This window comes from Mustela erminea, chromosome 2, assembly GCF_009829155.1.
Source record: "Mustela erminea isolate mMusErm1 chromosome 2, mMusErm1.Pri, whole genome shotgun sequence".
Classification (NCBI taxonomy): Eukaryota; Metazoa; Chordata; class Mammalia; order Carnivora; family Mustelidae; genus Mustela; species Mustela erminea.
In genome coordinates, this window is record NC_045615.1 from 103125943 (window position 1) to 103145638 (window position 19696).

General features: G+C 41.1%; 1 long non-coding RNA gene across 1 annotated transcript; it reads right to left on the minus strand.

The window, feature by feature from the left end:
• Positions 1 to 913: 913 nt before the first annotated feature.
• LOC116583624 lies at positions 914 to 18402 on the minus strand. The gene is made up of 3 exons (XR_004282809.1): positions 18392 to 18402; positions 15263 to 15265; positions 914 to 966 (listed from the first exon to the last, which is right to left on the minus strand). It is a non-coding gene; the product is annotated as an uncharacterized LOC116583624 (long non-coding RNA).
• Positions 18403 to 19696: the final 1294 nt, after the last annotated feature.

The following is a 19696-nucleotide window of genomic DNA, read 5'->3' on the forward strand; positions in this document are numbered from 1 at the left end:
GAAAAGCTTAACGGGATCCATTTCATGTTCCAGAATTCAAATATTTCAAAATCAATTATTCAGCGCTTTGCAGCCTTCGAAATGCATCCTGTAAGTCATAACAGAGCGGCTGCAGGGCAGGAGGGCTGGAATGGTCTCTTTGTTGTCATTCCGAAGGCTGCTTACATGTTCCGGGTTCCTAGATCTGCGGGAGCGCGAGTCAACGTTACCCCCCTCTTGTGTTACCTACGTTCTCTTCCTGGTTTTCTTGTCCAGGCAGCCCCAAGCACTGTGAGTAGACTCAGGTCTGCACCCCTAGCACACTCCCACCCCTTCCTAGATGATTCTGTTCTCAGGGATGCCTGGTGCACAGATAACAGCCAAAAAAAGAGCCACCAGGGCTCACCCAAGCACCTGAGACATGCCAGACACTGTTCTGAGACTGAAAACAGTCTCAAGAGTTGGATGTTATGATTGTCCTATTTTCCAGATGAGGAAAATGAGGCCAGAGACAGTAAGTAGCTCTACGCTTAAAAAAAGGAAAAAGAGTGACAAGACTCCACCACACGCCCACCTGAAGCTTTGCTGTACTGGTGAGGAGGGAAGTGGCTGAGCTCTGGGACAGGCTGCTGGGGCTCCAATACCCAGCTTGGCCAGGGAGGAGAGGAGTGGCCATTCTTCAGCTGCCTCTTTGCCAGTCGTTGACGCCATTTTCCTGAGAGCTTACTGTGTGCCTGGAACTGTTCGAGAGGATTGGGATGTGTTCACGAATGAGAGAGAGATCACTGCCTTTGAGGAGTTGCTGTTCTTATGGAATGAAGCAGACAACACACAATAAATTCAGTTCACATATGGTGGATTATTAGTTTCAGGGGTAGAGGTCAGTGATTCAACAGTTGCATATAACCATCACATGCCCTCCCTAATGCCCGTGAGACAAAAAACTTTTGCACGGGAAAGGAAACAGTCAACAAAATTAAAAGGCAACTTATGGAATGGGAAAGATATTTGCAAATGTCCTATCAGATAAAGGACTATCAGATAGTGAGGTGGTCTCTCATTGTGGTTTGGATTTGTATTTCCCTGATGCCGAGTGATGTTGAGTATTTTTTCATGTGTCTTTTGGACATTTGGATATCTTCTTTGCAGAAATATCTGTTCATGTCTGTTGCCCACTTCTTGACTGGGTATTTTGGGTTTGGGGTGTTGAATTCGAGAAGTTCTTTATAAATTTTGGACACTAGTCTTTTATCTGATAGGACATTTGCAAATATCTTTCCCATTCCATAAGTTGCCTTTTAATTTTGTTGACTGTTTGCTTTCCCGTGCAAAAGTTTTTTTATCCTGATGAAGTCCCAATGGTTTCTTTTTGCTTTTGTTTCTCTTGCCTTTGGAGATGTGTCTAGCAAGAAGTTGCTGCAGCCGAGGTCACACAGGTTGCTGCCTGTGTTCTTCTCTAGGATTCTGATAGATTCCTGTCTCATAGTTAGGTCTTTCATCCATTCTGAGTCTATTTCTGTGTATGGTATAAGAAAGTGGTTCAGTTTCATTCTTCTGCATGTGGCTATCCAATTTTCCCAATACCATTTGTTGCAGTTGAAGTCCTAAATAACTTTTGAATGAACAGCCTCATAGTTTTATTTTGCATTGGGTTCCACCAATTATGGAATGAGTTCTGGCTCCAGAAGCTGAGAGAAATTTCCGGAAGGTACAGGGGATAGGGAGAGGCTGGATGGAGAGTGAGGCAGCCTGAAGCATTGACTGGGTGGTCAGCACAGGCCTCCTTCAGAAGGTGTTCAGGGTCTGGGGTATATTCGTTTTCAAGTGCTGACAAAACAAATTACCAAAACTTGGTGGCTTCAAACAATAGAAATGATTGTCTCAGTATTCTTGAAACTAGAAGTCCAAAATCAAGGTGTTGGTAGGGTTGGATCCTTCTGGAGGCTCTGAGAGAGAATTTCCCTGTTCTTCTCTTCCATGTCCGTCGATAGCTTCCCCAGGCTGTTGGCAATCCTTGGCATTTCTTGGCTTCTAGACATGTCATTCCAGTCTCTGTCTCCTTCTTCACATGGTTCTTCTTTGAAGTCTCTGTGTGTCTTCTCTTCTTAGATGACCTCCATCATTGGACTTAGGGCCCAATCTAACCCAGTATGACCTCATCTTAAGTAATTACATCTGCAATGATTGTATATCCAAATAAGGTCACATTCACAGACACTGGGGGTTAGGACTTCAACTTATCTTTTGGGGGGGACACAATTCAACCCATAACAAGAAGTCAATCCAGGTATATGGAGAGAAGGGTGTTCTAAGTGGAGAGAATAGGTGTTGCAAAGGCCCTGTTGTTGGTATGTATCTCACATATTTTAGGAAGAGCAGAATTGTGCTGCTGGAACCTTAGGTACTCTAGAGGGAGACCTACTAGACCTGCTAGACCCTAGGTGCTCCAAAAAGAGACATGACCAAACCCAATGCCAGCCTCCTGCAGCAGTGCATCATGGGAGACCACAAAGCAATCAGACAACAGCCAGTGAACAGGGGCCTGTGTGCCCGTACAAAGAGGCCACATTTTCCTCCATCTCATGCTCAGGAAGAGGGACTCAGTATGGGGATACAGAATAAGTATATATGTGATTAGGAGGATGCCTTGGTTTGGGCTCCTCTGGAAGCAACCTCTGAGGTAGTCCTTGGGTGCAGATGGGAATCAGAAAGAACCCACCCGAGAACTGATCCAACAGGCGATGAAGCTGTTGGGCTATATACCCACAAACTCCCACCTTTCCTCGAGGGGCATCAAGTCTCCAGCACCTCCGAAGCCCTTGGGTGGAGAAGCAGAGACCTCAGGGGTCAAGGCGGGCAGCTGGCAGCTTCTGGAACTGTCGACGGTGGCAGCAGGTAGGCTCACAGGCCCCAGGATGGCACCCAGGGTTTGTGGAAGCTGGGCTGAGTGAAGACAAGAGTACAACCACACCCTGAGTTGTCCCTAATCAGTGAGCAACTCTCCTACCCCATGGTTGGCGCTGAGAGGACACCAAGTCACAGGAAGAAAGGCAGTCCGCACAGCTCTGTCAGAAAGATAGGCCACTTCCTGGTGCTGGCATACACTAGAAGCCAATTCCAGAGCCCTAACTCCTTAATCAGCCACAGAACCGATCTGTCTATACTTCCTAACTGCCTCCCCGGTGGCAGGCCCAGTTCTGAGCAGAGAGAAATGGGAAGAACCTGTGCTCCCCGAGTGTGAGAGTGAAAGGAGGAGATGGTTCCGTGAAGTTCCTGTGTGACAGAGGAGAGCCCGGGCTGTGGCAGAAGGGAGGACAGGCCCTAACCACCACTGTGCACTGGGAGGAGGCCGGCAGGGGAGGGAGGCAAGGAGAGTCCCAAAAGGAAACATGCGGAGTTGAAGTACACCAGAAGGAGAAGCTGGGGAAAGGGTGCACCGGGTGGAGGAACCAGCCTGTGCAGGGGAGGAAGCCTCCACAAGCAAAATGCCGCCCCCACATCCTCTCTGCCGGATTGCGTTCGAGATACAGCCGCGCGTGTTCGTTTCTGAGTCCCCAACCCTGAGCTCCTGGTGACAGGTCCAGGGCTGGCTCGCGTCTCTGTACCCAGCGCCAGACAAAAGGCCAGGCCCACGCTGAAAACTCAGTGGGTTCGCGGCCCTGGGAGATAAACTTGGAGGTCCACCCAGAGGAGGAACACACACGCCCCCAGAGGCCAGCCCCCTCTGTCAGGCTAGGGATGGCGGACAGCCGTAGGATGCCTTCCTAGAGAGGCCGAGCCATCTGCGCGCTGGCCTCCCCGTGCTTGCTGCGGTCTGTAAGGGGGCATGGCAAGCCCAGCTCATCTCAGAGAGTCCACGCTGCATGGCAGGGCAGAAGAGGACTCGGCAGGGCAGAAGAGGGCTCGGCACAGCCCTCCACGGAATCTTTTTACCGCGTGAGCCAAGAAGCAAAATCAGCCAAGGTGAGAGAGAGAAAGAGAGCATGCCAAGTAGACCTACCCACAGGAGCCACGGACAGAGAGTGTAACCCAGAGTCTTTCATTCTTTGTGGGTCATGGGGGCCTTTGACAGTCCGGCCAGGTCTAGGCGTTCTTCTTGGGAAAAGAGGGAAAATTATATAAATAATATATATTATATTATATATGTTTAATACATATTATTTTTATATATATTTTATATATAATAAAATACAGAGGAATTATCAAGGAAAGTGATTATATTAAAAATAGTATTATCTAAATTAAAAACCACATTTGTGAAATGGTAATATAGGTGGTGCTTTATTAACACATTAAAAAACACCTAGTTTCTGACCTAATAAGACCCTAATTTCCTAATTTCCTAATAAGATCCTAATTTCTCAGCAACCCCACCTCTGGGTATGCATCCAAGGAAACGGAATCACCACATGGAAGAGATGTCTGCACCAATCTGTTTCTTGTAGCATTACTTACAGTAGCCAAGACATAGACAGAACCAACCTATGTGTCCAGTGGCAGACAAATGGATAAAGAAAAAAACTGTATCTATCAAGTCTGTTACATATATATGATGCAATATTACTTTGCGATAAAAAAAGAAGGAAAGCCTGCCATTTTCTACCACCTAGATGAAACCTGAAAGCCTGACACTGAGGGCAACAAGACAAGGACTCTGTGATGTCACTCATCTGCGGAATCTAAAAAGGTCAAACTCAGAAACTGCAAATAGAATGGTGGCTGCCAAGGGGTGTAGAAGAAATGGGGAGATGCTGCTCAGAGGGTACAAACTTGCGGTACTAAGAGGAAGAAGTTCCAGGGTGTGGCATACAGTGTGGCCTTGACCGTTCCTAACTGGGTATTATCTGCTTGAAAGTTGCTGAGAACAGATCATAAATATTCTCACCAAACACACACACGCAAAGGGGAGCCGTGTGGGGTGATGGAGGTGTTAACCCACTCTATTGTGGAAATCATTCTACAAGCTATGTGTGTTCCAAATCATCAGGCTGCCCACTTAGAACTTACACGATGTTATATGCCAGTTACACCTCAATAGAGCTGGGAAGGGGAGAGGGGAGCCCTAATTTCTAAATAGTGAATACTTAGTGGTAAAAACCACATGATGTGAAATCGCTCTAACATCTCTGAGTGGCAAGTTCAAAGGTACTGCTCATCTTACTGGGGTTTGTTGCCTAGAATTGCAAGTGAAGGAAATACTAAACTTCAATTCAAGGTTAGTAAAACTAAAGTAATTTTTTCTCCTGCTGATCCTGTCTTGAGGATAGCTGCTTCTCTGCATGTTGTTTTCATGAAAACACCCCCACCACCACCACCATCACCATCATCCCCTTTGATCTTGGAGGGAGACTGCAAGGTCTCTGTTACTTGCAACCAGAAAAAAAACAGGTAAAAAGCACAAGCTCACATCTACCCTTTGCAGGGATATTGGCACTCCCTGAACATCTGGTTGTTTCCTCCGTCCACAGTGGGAGCATCAGGACATCTCCTTCTGTATCACTCCGTGCCTGTAAAGGCAGGAAAGGAGCCAAGCATTTGGGAAGCCCTCCTGGGGGCCAGAAATCAGGCTGGAGGCCTCACAGTAGCCCTGCAAGCCAAGTGGCCCATTTTGCAGATGAGGAAGTCAAGGCTCCGAATGGCCGGAGATTTGTCTGAGGTCCCACAAGAAAAGGGAGTGACGCCAGCTTTCCATTTCAGGTCTGGCTCGAAGTCCGCCTACTCCCATGCATTTTATCAATGGAACAAGAAAGGATTTTACACCATGTATGGTGTTTCCGTTCAAGCATGTGATTCCATTTAGAAAATTTGAACCCCGTCACCTTGTAATAATTGTCTTATTTTGTGGGAAAATGATACATACCCAGCCATCTTCTTTGAATCTGAGAACCTCCACAGATTGCTCTGGATTGGCAATTTTAGTGGTCTGCAAAAGCCACTGACTGCAAAACATGAGCCTATGCAATGAGACCTGTTCTATTTTCCAAATTCCCTTTGGACAGTCTACAACGTCACAAGTCTTTGTTGGACAGCCAGGCAGATTTGGAAGGAATGTCAGGCCTGCCTCAGCTATAATCCAGCAGGCTGCGAGCCTGCTAGTGAGCTGGACAGTGAGCGCTGCCACGCCCCCACCAAAAAATATTTCCACACCTTAATCCCTGGAACCTGTGAATATTACCTTATATGGTAAAAAAAAGAAAAAAAAAAGGTAAATATTATCTTACATGGCAAAAGGTATGATTAAGTTAAAGGTTTTGAGAGGAGATGCTCACACTAGATTATCTAGATGGACCCTAAGTCCAATGACAAGTGTCCTTAGGAACAGCCAGGCAGAGGGGGATTTCACACACGCGAGCCGGGGAGGTGGACCTGAGCGAATATTAGAGCCATGTGTCTGCAAACCCAGCAACACCAAGCCTGCCCACAGCCCCCAGGAGCTGGAGGCAGCAGGGACCTGAATCTCCCCTTGAACTCTCGGAAGGAGTACAGTCCTCCTCCTCCTGGATTTTGGACTTCCCGCCTCCAGAACTGGGAGAGAATAAATTTGTATTGTTTTAAGTCACCAGGTTGTGGTAATTCATTACAGCACCATGGAACACGAATGCAAACCCCAACAAATGGAAATCCTAACACACTGTCTCTCCACCACATGGAATCATGAAGCAACAGACTTCTCCTTCTCTCAGATTTGGGAGGTTGGCGCACCCTCCCATTAGAACTCCTTGCTAATCATCTGTCCCCCAGGCAAGGACAACATTGACCTTGTTTATCCCATATCCCCAGAGCACGGTGAGTGCATACTGAGTTGAATTATACACCTTCACCACCAAGCATTTGAGGTTCACACATCAGCCCCATGGGCTCATATCCCAGCCCCTCTGCCTGCTATGGCCCATGAACTTCAGACAGCTCCTTTCAGAGTCTCCTTTGTACAACAGAGGGGACAGGTACTATCTCATCAGGCTGCCATGAGGATTGAATGAAATATGGCAGAAAATTTATGCAGAAACACCCAGCGCACAATGGAACCCCGGTATGTCTGTTATTTTAACGAATAATTACAAAAAGAAGAAAACGAGTAGTATTATGAATAGTTGAAGGAAAGCTGGATTATATATCAGAAAACCAAGTTTTCATTTCTTTCTTTTTTGGAGGGGGGCTCCTTTTGCTAACTTAGATAGGTGGTTATTATTGAGTGGGTTTTCTCCTAGTAAACTCGAGGATGGGGACTCGGGTACAGGAGTTGTCTGGAAGCACCCACAGAATCAGCACCTGTGAGGGAGCAGAGAGGGAGCACTGGGCAGAAGGGAAGCTGAACTGCAATGTGCTCCCAAAAAGGCCTCCACCAGTCCCAAAGGCCCAAGCACCTGAGCTGGGAGGATGGCTGGGACAAGGGGGCCCTCTGTGTTGCCAAGGGTAGTTCCCCAAAGGAGACTCCACAGAGGGCTGTCACAGCCACCATTCCCCACACCTGAGTCACTGAGTGCTTTTGTCCTGAGGGAGACTGGATAGCATGGCATCTGTTACAGGGGCTTAGGGCTTGAACTTTTTTTCTCTGATAGTAGTTGCCTTTAAGGCTAAAAATCTCCCTCAAAGTATGTCTTTAGCTGCATTTCACATGTTTTGATGCTTGTTTGTGCACTTTGGATTTTCTAAATTTCATTTAAAAATTTTTGACACTATGATGTACTATATGCTGTCTAATATGTGCTGAACATAATGATAAAAAAATTTTTTTGACATTTAAAATTATATGACGGGGCACCTGGTTGGCTCAGCTGGTTGGACATCTGCCTTCAGCTCAGGTCATGATCTCAGGGTCCTGGGATCAAGCCCTGAGTCAGGCTCCCTGCTCAGTGGGGATTCTGCCTTTCCTTCTGCTCCCTGCTCATGCTTTCTTTCTCACTCTCTATCTCAAATAAATAAAATCTTTAAAAATAATAAATAAAATTATATGACATAATTTCTTGAAAGCTGTGGATTTTCCAGTTAACTTTCTGTTATTCTATTCTGGGTTGATTCTACCGAGGTCAGATAACACACTTTGGTGTCAATCTTTTGAAATTTTCAAAACTTTCTTATGACCTAGCATATGATCAATTCTAGTAAATTTTCCATGCACACTGGGAAAGAATGTATATTCTGCATTGTGTGTATATGTGTGTGGGGGGGTATAGTGTCTTATGTTTGTCAATCAGGCTGAATTATGTAATTCTGTTACTCAACTTTTCTACCTCCTTACTAAATTTTTATCTGTGTCTTCTCTCCATAACTGAAATAAACTTTTCTACTATGGTTGCAAATTTCCTTATTTCTCCTTCTAGTTCTTCCAACTTTTGCTTTATACACTTTGAAGTTATGTTATTAAACATTCATGTAGATTTAGAATTCTTATATATCACTAGTAAATTTACCTTTTCATGAAACATTTGTCTTCATCTGTAGTAATGTTCTTGCCTTGGGGCACCTGGGTGGCTCAGTCATGAAGTGTCTGACACTTGATTTCAGCTCAGGTCATGATCTCAGGTTTGAGATCAAGCCCAGCATCAGACTCCATACTGGGCATGGAACCCGCTTAAGATTCTTTCTCTCCCTCTCCCTCTGCCCCTTCCCACTTACCTCTCTCTCCCTCTATAAAAATGCCACTTGCCTTAAAGCTTACTTTGATATTATTTGATATTAGTAATCATACTAGCTTTCTTTTGGTTAGTGCTATGTGGTAGATCTTTGCCATTCTTTTACTTTAAAATGTTTTTGACTTTTCACTTTATGTGTGCCTCTTATAAGCTGCATTCATTCAGTGTTATTTATTTTCTCATGTCTGCCAATCTATTCTATTAATTGGAATATTTATCTCATTCACATTTAATGCCATTACTAATATGGTTTAAATCAAGCATCTTACTATTTGTTTTCTCTTCACATGCCAATTTACATTACTTTTTCTTCTCTTTCTTGCTTTCCTTTTCATTAATTAAATATTTAATTATTCCATTCCCCCCTCTATGCATGTTTGTCACCCATTCTTTTGCATTATTTTTAGTGTTTGTTCTAAACACTACCATATGCATCTTGGACTTATTAGAGCCTAATATAAATTTGTATTTTTACCACTTTCTAGACAATAAAAGGAGTTTGTAAAACTTATACCCCATGAAACATTTTGTGTCGTTGTCACGTTTTAATTCTGCATCCATCCTGCATACCACAAAACAGTCCATTTAGGCATACAGTCAATGTTCATTTCCACTTATTCACATAATTACTCTATCCATTGCTCTCTATTCCTTCCTGAATTTCATCTCCCTTCTGGGACCATGTTTTTTCTGCCTGAGGAACTCCTTTTAAAATTTCTTTTGGCATAGGTGTTCTCCTCATCACTTCCACAATATATTTTATTTTGTTCTAGAAATGTTTTTATTTTGTATTCATATTTTCCCCCAAATTATCAAGCTTAGTTTTGAGCAACCATGTTTAATGATTAGATTATTTTCATAAAATGTTCAAGATCCCAAGGCTCATTGTACTATTATGTTTTGATTGAATCATCTGTTTGATTTTGAGTTGAGAACAATTAATTTTTTATTACCTTTGAAATATAAACTTACATACAATAAAATTAATCTGTTTTATATGTGTGGTTCAATAAACTTTAATCAGTGTATACAGTTGGGCAATAACTATCTACAATCAAGTTTAAGAATGTGTTTATTGTCCCCTAAATGTCCTCACTTGGCCCAGTTTGGTCAGTCCCCTCCCATGTCCTCAGTCTGATGAAATTATTATTTTGCTCTATCACTGAAATTTTCCATTTTGTAGAATTCCCTCTGAATGCAATCAGATAGTATGTATTATTTTGTGGCTGGTTTCCTGAATGTAGTTTTATGTTTGGGGGATTCAAGCACATTGTTGTATGGATCAGTTCATCTCTTTTTATCACGGGATGGCATCCCATTCTATGGACAACACTGTTCTGTCCAACATCACTCTTGTTTATCAGTTCACAGGTGGGGCAGATTTGTGTTACTTCCAGTTTTGCTTTCATTTCTTTAAGGAGATTTTTGCCAGCTATAGAATTAGAAGTTAACAGCCATTTTCTTGCAAAGCATTATTTATTAATTCTTTCAGTTTTTGTTTGCTTTTAAGTCTATTGCTCCTTCAGTTTTGAAGGACATTTGAACAACAATTTTGAACAATTGAACAATTGTTCCAGGTTACCACATTCTTTTTTCTTTCAACATTTTGAATATGTCATTTAATTGTCTTCTGGTTCACATAGTTTTCAACAAGACATCTGGTGACATTCTTACCTTTGTCCCTCTTCATGTAATGTGACTTTTCCTCTGACAGCCATCAAGATTTCTCTTTTTTCTTAGTTTTCAGCAGGTTAAATATGATGTACCCAGGTAGTTTGTTTTTAGTTTTGCTCCTGCTTGGAGAGCTCTGGCCTTTGTGGCTTTCTGGTCTGTTGTCATTTATTACTTTTGGGAAATTATCAGCCTTTATCTCTTCAAGTATTCTTTTGCCCTGATCTGTTTTTTTTTTTTTTTTCCCTCCTTCTAGGGCTCCAATTACACATATGATAGATCACTTGCTATTGTTCCTCAACTCTTATATGCTCTGTTCTGGTTTTCCCTACTCTTTTTATTTCTTCATGTTTCCATCTGGGTAATTAATTTTGGCCTATATTCATGTTTATGGATTCTTTCTTCATCTGTGTCAAGTCTCCTGATGAAACCCTAATGAAGCATGCTTCATTTTTCTTACTAATATTTTTATTTTTAACATTTCCTTTGATTATTATGCTATCAGTCTACCTGCTGAAATGCCCATTTGTCCATGCATACTGTCCACCTCCATTAACCCTTTTAACATATTAATCATTGTTATTTTGAAATTTCTTTCTGATGGTTACAAAACATGTGTCCTCTTTTAGTCTGACTACGTTGATTGCATCATCTTTTGACAGTACATTTTTTTCTCCTGGCTCTTTTATGTGTCTCACTTTTAAAAGTTGATTGCTGGACATCTGTGTAGAATTTGGACTGAAGTAAATAGTATTTATGACTGCAAATGGGTACAGCTTTCCTACCAGCCTGTTACTGTCAGGGTTGATTTAGTCTAGTCTGGTTTTGAACCAGATTTGGGTTTTGTTGCTTCTTTGGTTATCTTCCGTATGTCACCATATTCAAATGTCTCTGGTGTTACTTTTTGCTTAGGGTGGGAACCAGTTTGTCCCAAGATTTTCTCAGTGTTCCTGTTTCACCTTCAGTGTTGTCTAGTCTAACTTCAGTCTGGAATGCATTGATCAAGTTGGAAGTCATATGAGATTATTTCAAAAAAGAAAACAAGGGGCGAGAATGTGTAAGGCTTAAACCATGGTGAAATGTGGGATTTTTACTTTGAGTGGCATAGGAAACTATCAAAGGGTTTTGATCAGTGACATATTTTGAACATTTGAAAAGAAACACTCTGGCTGCCATGTGAAGAATTTAACCAGAGAGGTAATGGTAAAAAGAGTAGTTGGACAGTTTTAGTATAAGCCAGAGCAGAGATGATAGTGGCTTGGACAAGTGTGTTAGTAACAAAGGAGGTGAGAAATGTTTGGTTTGGGATGCAATTATATGGGATTGGCTACTGTGTTTGATGTGGGGTATGAGAGGAAGAGAATGTTTGCCTACTATACCTTTTTTTATTCCTTTACTTTTTACCTCTATGTGTTATTATGTTTTAGATTTATTTCTGGTAAATAGCATGAAGCTGATTTTTGTAAATCTTATCTAAGAATCCCTGAAATTTAATAAAATTTAATTCTTTTTCATTTCTTATAACTGCTATTCTGTTTGGACTTATTTGTACCATCATTATTTGTATCTTTTTTATTTGTATTTTATTTATTTTTTTCTCCTCCCCTGACTTTTATTGGATTACTGTTGGTTTTTACAAAATAATTATTATCCTTTTGGTTCCTTTCACTTTGGTTGAAAGTTATATAATCTATTTCCATTATTTTAGGATTTGTCCTTGATTTTTTCAATATGCATATCTGACTGAATAAAAGAGAAATTCGGTTTCTAACCCAAATATTGTCACTGAGTACCTGTGAAACCTTTGAAAAATCACTTTGTCTCATATTCTTTCATTGACACTATGCCAGATTTCAGTGGTGTGTGAGAGAAAGGCTAGGGATGGTTATGCTTTCAAGCCATGTCCTGTGCTTTCTATACCTTCTGTCAAAAACTCAGAGTTCCCACATCATGCTATTGAACAAAAGAAGCCAGACATGAGGGAGTGTATACTGTATAATTCCATTTATATAAAAATTAGAGGTAAAATTAATCACAATCAAATATTAGTTTTGAGGGTGAGGGGAGGGGAGTGGGGAGACAGATAATGACTGGAAGAAGCATGAGAAGGGGTGTGGCACTGGTTTCACTGATGTGTCCAGTTTCTAACTCACCAGGTTGTACACTTAAAATATTTGTACTTTCTGTGTGTCTATTTCAGTAAAAACTATTTTTAAAATTATTTTCAAAGAAAAAATTGAAAACATAATAAAACAAAGTTATATAAGAGTCTCGGTTGTCAAGGAAACATTTCTCTGTCAGTTACTTTGAACTTGCTTAAGCAAGCAAGTGAAGACCAATGCTGAGCCAGGTCTGTGCCACTGGCCAGGTGTTTAGCAAAGAATGCTGCCTGGTTCCTATCTCCAAGAAGGTCTCTAACTAGTAGGAAGGACAGACTTGGTTTTTAATAATTCATAATTCCATATGTGCTATAATAGCTCTTAGTGCTATGATAGAGGTTTTGTAAGAAGGTGCAGGGAAAAGGACAAATGAGTAACATCATGAAGGAGGCAGAAGAGGCTCTTAAAGGGGATGACCCTTAGTCCTTTTCATGAAAAAAACAAGTACATGTCTCCAGGGAGGAAGAAGCATTTCAAGTAGAATGCAGGGACACATTTCGTACTGGGAAGCCAGGTAGTTTGTTATGTCCTAAGCGTCAGCTTCAAAGGAAGAGATGAGGCTGAAGAAGTGGGTAGAAAATGTCAGCAAGGGCCTGGTTGCCTGGCATAGTGTCCCAGCAGAGACTCTTGGATGGGGGAATCCAGGCACAATAGGAAGGGAACAGACATGGGCAGCAAGTACAACAGGTCAGACAGTAAGTTTTCTTTTTTTTTCTTTTTTTAATTTTTTAATCATTTGTTTTATTTTAATTTTTTGATTTTTAAATTTTTTAAAATTTTTTAATTTTTTATGTTTTTATTTTTTATTTTTTATCATTTTAAAAAATTTTTTAAATTGTTTAATCATTTTTTAAAAATTCCTATTCAGTGTAACAGTATTCATTGTTTTTGCACTCCATGCAATCCATGCCCTCTCCAATACCCACCACCTGGTTCCCCCAACCTCCCACCCCCCGCTGCTTCAAAACCCTCAGATTGTTTTCCAGAGTCCATAGTCTCTCATGATTCACCTCCCCTTCCAATTTCCCTCAACTCCCTTCTCCTCTATAACTCCCCTTGTTCTCCATGCTATTTGTTATGCTCCACAAATAAGTGAAATCATATGATAATTGACTCTCTCTGCTTGACTTATTTCACTCAGCATAATCTCTTCCAGTCCCGTCCATGTTGCTACAAAAGTTGGGTATTCATCCTTTCTGATGGAGGCGTAATACTCCATAGTGTATATGGACCACATCTTCCTTATCCATTCGTCCGTTGAAGGGCATCTTGGTTCTTTCCACAGTATGGCGACTGTGGCCATTGCTGCTATAAACATTGGGGTACAGATGGCCCTTCTTTTCACTACATCTGTATCTTTGGGGTAAATACCCAGTAGTGCAATTGCAAGGTCATAGGGAAGCTCTATTTTTAATTTCTTGAGGAATCTCCACACTGTTCTTCAAAGAGGCTGCACCAACTTGCATTCCCACCAACAGTGTAAGAGGGTTCCCCTTTCTCCACATCCCCTCCAACACATGTTGTTTCCTGTCTTCCTAATTTTGGCCATTCTAAGTGGTGTAAGGTGGTATCTCAATGTGGTTTTGATTTGAATCTCCCTGATGCCTAGTGATGATGAACATTTTTTTATGTGTCTGATAACCTTTTGTATGTCTCCAATGAAGAAGTTTCTGTTCATATCTTCTGCCCATTTTTTAATATGATTGTCTGTTTTGTGTGTGTTGAGTTTGAGGAGTTCTTTATAGATCCCGGGAATAAACCTACCCAAAGAGGTAAAGGATCTGTACTCGAGGAACTACAGAACAGTCATGAAAGAAATTGAAGAAGACACAAAAAGATGGAAGACCATTCCATGCTCTTGGATCGGAAGAATAAACATTGTTAAAATGTCTCTATTGCCTAGAGCAATCTATACTTTTAATGCCATTCCGATCAAAATGCCACCGGTATTTTTCAAAGAGCTGGAGCAAATAATCCAAAAATTTGTATGGAATCAGAAGAGACCCAGAATCGCCAAGGAAATGTTGGGAAACAAAAATAAAACTGGGGGCATCACGTTACCTGATTTCAAGCTTTACTACAAAGCTATGATCACCAAGACAGCATGGTACTGGCATAAAAACAGACACATAGACCAGTGGAACACAGTAGAGAGCCCAGATATGGACCCTCAACTCTATAGTCAAATAATCTTTGACAAAACAGGAAAAAATATACAGTGGAAAAAAGACAGTCTCTTCAATAAATGGTGCTGGGAAAACTGGACAGCTATATGTAGAAGAATGAAACTCGACCATTCTCTTACACTGTACACAAAGATAAACTCAAAATGAATAAAAGACCTCAACGTGAGACAGAAATCCATCAGAATCCTAGAGGAGAATATAGGCAGTAACCTCTTTGATATCAGCCACAGCAACTTCTTTCAAGATATGTCTCCAAAGGCAAAGGAAACAAAAACAAAAATGAACTTTTGGGACTTCATCAAAATCAAAAGCTTCTGCACAGCAAAGGAAACAGTCAAGAAAACAAAGAGGCAACCCACGGAATGGGAGAAGATATTTGCAAATGATAGTACAGACAAAAGGTTGATATCCAGGTCTATAAAGACAGTAAGTTTTCTGACAGCTATTGCCCTAATTTACTCTCCTACCCACCCTAGGGAAAACTGACCATTGGCTCTCCAAATGCCTAATTAACCAGACTCCTTCTCCCAGGCATTTTGGATCATCGTTACTCTGTTGCTACATAAAGGAGCAGGAGCTGTGGAGTTTAGTGGTCACTCAAGTCAAACACTATTCCTCTCTTCCCATCGCAAACCTGCTGTGTGGCCTTGGGAAAGTCCTTCAACAGTTCAAGGCCCCTGATATCTCCTGGAGAAAACAGGGAACCCAGCATTAGCTCCAGGACAGGTATCTGAACATACACTTTCTCAAGAACCATTTCAAGTTCATGACTTTCTAAAGATAATTACTCATGTAGACCAAACACTTCCTGGACACCAGGCATTACTAATGGCCTTAAATGTACAAACTCAATCCTCTCAACATTATTGGGAAAAATACTGTTATTATCCTCAATGTACAGGCCAGAATTTTGGAGCACAATAAGATCAGGTAACTTTCCCAAGGCCCCTTACAAGAACTAGCAAAGTTGGGATTTGAACTCAAGAAATCTGTCATTAGCCTCTACATCTTTAGCCACAATGCTTTAATCCCCTCTAGGCAAACCAAAGATGTTGTAACTTATATATTTGTGTTTCTGGAGAAATTCATATAGTTGCTCAAAAATAGTATTTTCCTTTTCATCCTGTTTCCCATGGAGTTTGCTCCAAAGCATAATTCCCTTCAGACCCATTTAATTTGGCATCAAGTATTTTTATTGGTCAAACATCCATTTTATTAACATTTCATCTTATGAAAGTTCAGTATAATTGCACTGGTTACATTTTCTCACAGAACCATTTTCACAGGGAAAAAAAAAGCAGCTTAGTAGAACCACTGTGTTTCAAATTAAAAGGAGGTAAAAATCGAAAAGATAGTCTTCCTTGCAAAGTATCTTCATATTTTCATCCTTGAGAAGTTACCATTGAACAACTGAACACTTTCTGATAGGGTCTTCAATACCATACAATGTAGGGGCTTAGGGGAACATCAAGGGGGGTTCACTGTCATTTCAAAGCTCTGATTCCATGGTAACCGTGAAGCCCGAAACAAGTATGCTCAATTTTCAGCGTATCAGAGCTGGTTTGAGAATCACTCATTTGACCCCTATCACGATACTGAGGTTCCAAGGTGCTGTGTTCTGTCCTGCATCACTCAGACAATTAACATCAGACCTGAACACGGGTTTTCTGGATTTCACTCAAATATTTTCCCACTAGTCCAGTTCAAGAGAGAAGCTGGAAAAATAAAATAAGGTAAGGTTTGAACTTGATTTTATCTTCAAGAAAGATAAAGTGATGGGGGAGGAGATAAAGGGATGAGACTGAGTCATAAAATGTTCCATTTACCGGGGCGCCTCGGTGGCTCAATGGGTTAAAGCCTCTGCCTTCGGCTCAGGTCATGATCCCAGGGTCCTGGGATCGAGCCCCACATCGGGCTCTCTGCTCAGCAGAGAGCCTGCTTCCTCCTCTCTCTGCCTGCCTCTCTGCCTACTTGTAATCTCTGTCTGTCAAATAAATAAATAAAATCTTTAAAAAAAAATGTTTCATTTACCAAAAGGCCATAAAAATAAGAGTCAATGTCAGGGGAGCATGTGTGGGGAAGAGGACTAACAATGCCATCTTGAAGTCTCATCAAAGAAATACCCAAGGACCAGGGTCCACCACTGGTCAACTTCCAGAAGACTCTAATTTCCAGAAGGGACAACCTGTAATACTTAGTGTAACTTTCAGATCTGCACTGGCAAATACAGAAATGCTTCAAAAAGGCAGTGTGGCTGTTCATTAAGAAGTTCTAGACAGACTGTAATCCTAGCTCATAGGAAATTAATGTTCTCTTAAACAATTCCAGGTTTCTTGGTCCAAGCCAAAGGTCTGCAATGCTTGGAGAAAGATTACTGGTTTATTAAAAATTATATGGAAAGAAGGCAGGAGGCCAAGCCTGATTGTCCTTAAAGACAGTAAGCAACTCCCATTGGCCCTGGCACCAAAACATCCAAGGCTTTTCACACGCTCACAAATGAGGTATAAAGTATATACAACAGATCACTGTATGTACAGAAAGGAGCTGGCACTTAGCAGAAAAACATGGAAGCTCACAGTTTGAAGAAACCTTGTCACCCAGATGAATCACCTGACTCAGTCTGTAGACAGTGTTGTGGACAGAACACTGAGACATGGATCTAGCGCTGCTTACCCACTCTATTGTCTTGGATTTGTCATTTCCCCATTTAAGTCTCCATTTCTTTACCTGTAAGATGGGCATAATGATGTGGGCATCACAGAAATATTAGAAAGAATCTGTAATGTCTGTCACTGTGAAAGTCTTTATCATCCTTGATTGTTATTATTCTTAATAGTCTTAGCATTATTATTACTTAACTGTCATTCTTAGTATTCTTGGTATTGTTCTTACCTAATCTCTCCTCAGAACTAATGTGTCCACATTACAAGGGTGAGAGATGTGGTGCATAGCTTTGATAGAGTGAGTTTGGGAATGCTAAAAATGGCAGGGTTTAGGTCTGATAAAGAAGGAATTAGGAAATCATTGAAGGATTTCACCAATGGAATAACATGTTAAGTCAGCATTTAAGAAAGACTGATCAGCAGGATTATGCCAAATGGCCAAGAGGATGCGAAAGACCAAATTTGGTGGGTCAGCTCAGAGAGGATCACAGCACTACAGGCAGAAGGAGAGATTGGGAGGCAATCGCCAAATGTCTAAGGAATCCTGTGAATGAAATGCAGAGACACAAATGGGGGGAAAGTAACTTTGAGAAAATAGACCATGGGAGAGAGAGTACTTGAAACAAGAACAGGTTGCTACATAAAATGTAGAGTCGGGCAACCAAAATAATAAAAATAATAATAAAATAAAAGGGAAGATGTAGCCTTGGAACTCAACAGTGCAATAGTAGAAATGACAAACTTAAAGATTTTGAAGATAAATTTGAGAAGATCTCCCAGAAAAGAGAGGAAAAATGACCAAGAAACAAATGGAAGGAAAGAGAAGGGAAGATAAGAAAATTAGAGCCATGAAGTTCAATCTATGAATAGTAAAAATTATCAAAAAGGAAAAAAAATAGTAGAAGAAATCTTCAAGAAATAACCTGCAAGAATATTTTCCAGAACTAAAAGCATGAGCTTTCAAATTGCAGAAGTCCCTCGAGTGTCCAACACAATAGCCCCAAAGGGACCCTCTACATGACATGTGATTGTGAAATTTCAGAACACCTGAGATAAAGCGAATATGACACAATCTTCTAGAGAGAAGAACAGCAGATCACACAGAAAGGACCAAGGGTCATGATTGCACCAGGAGTCCCAGAGTAACGGCCCTACATGTGGAAGGCAGTGGCATGATGCCATGATAACTCTGAAGGAAAGTAATTTTTAACCTAGGCTTTTATACTGAGCCCAGTTCTCTAGTGGTATAAGAGTATCTTCAGACATGCAAGTTCTTTAAAAATTTATTTCCCACAGGCCCCTGGGTGGCTCAGTCAGTTAAACATCTAACTCTTGATTTCAACTCAGGTCATGCATGATCTCAGGGTTGTGAGATTGAGCCCAATGTTGGGCTCTGTGCTCAGCAGGGAGTCTGCTTGAGAATCTCTCTCTCCTTTTCCCTCTGAACCCCTATTCACACATGCTTTCTCTCTCTATCTCTCAAAAAAAAGAAGATATTCCCCATATGCTTTTTTTCAAAAAACTACCAGGATATGTATTTTTTCTTAAAGGAATAAACCAATTGAGAAAAAGATAGGGAAATAGGATCTGTGACAGGAGAGAGGCCATGGGACCCCCCAAGATGATGGTTTAAAGAGAGCCCAGAATATAACTCCACACAGAGCCTAGATAGGCTCAAGTCAGAAATCTCCAGGAGAGGCTTCTTCAAGGATAAAATTGTGTAGAATACGCAATATGTCTGAATAGAATTTATATAGTCATAATAATGTAGTAGCAAATATCCACCTAAGAAAATTAAGATAAAAATTCATTGGCAAGATGGAAGAATTCAAAGTTTAAATGGAGAGAAAGGAGCAGGGGAGGTACGAGGATGAAAGGAAACTAACTTAACCTTCCAAAGAGGGAAGGTGAAACAGAAAAGCCAAGAAGTAGCAACAGCAGCACATTTCATGAAATGCAGGTAATTGCAAAGCCAATGTAAGCAAAAGAGTCAAAAACTGTGATCTGCAGAAAGAAAGGGCAGGATGGATAGGACACTCCTGTTTCCAAGGCAAACACTATAAAATTATTTGACCCTTTCAGTGGGATACATGTAAATTTTTATAAAAGAAGGGAGAAAAGTATCACATGTTGCAAACTTTGGAAAAAAACAAAACAAAACAAAACAAAAGAAATCTCAGCCTCAGCTCAGGTAAAAACCAGGACCAGGAAAATAGTTTTGGTTGTCTTGGCAAAGGACTCTGAGGGAAATAATATCACAAATTTAAGAACTCCTTACAGTCCTACATGAATTCACTAGGCAATTCAGGGCAAGTCCCATGAATTCTCTTTGCATCTCTCCCTTCTTGGAACAAGGCAGCAGTTGAACTAGAACCATAGAGGTCTCTTCTAGAACCTATGGTCCA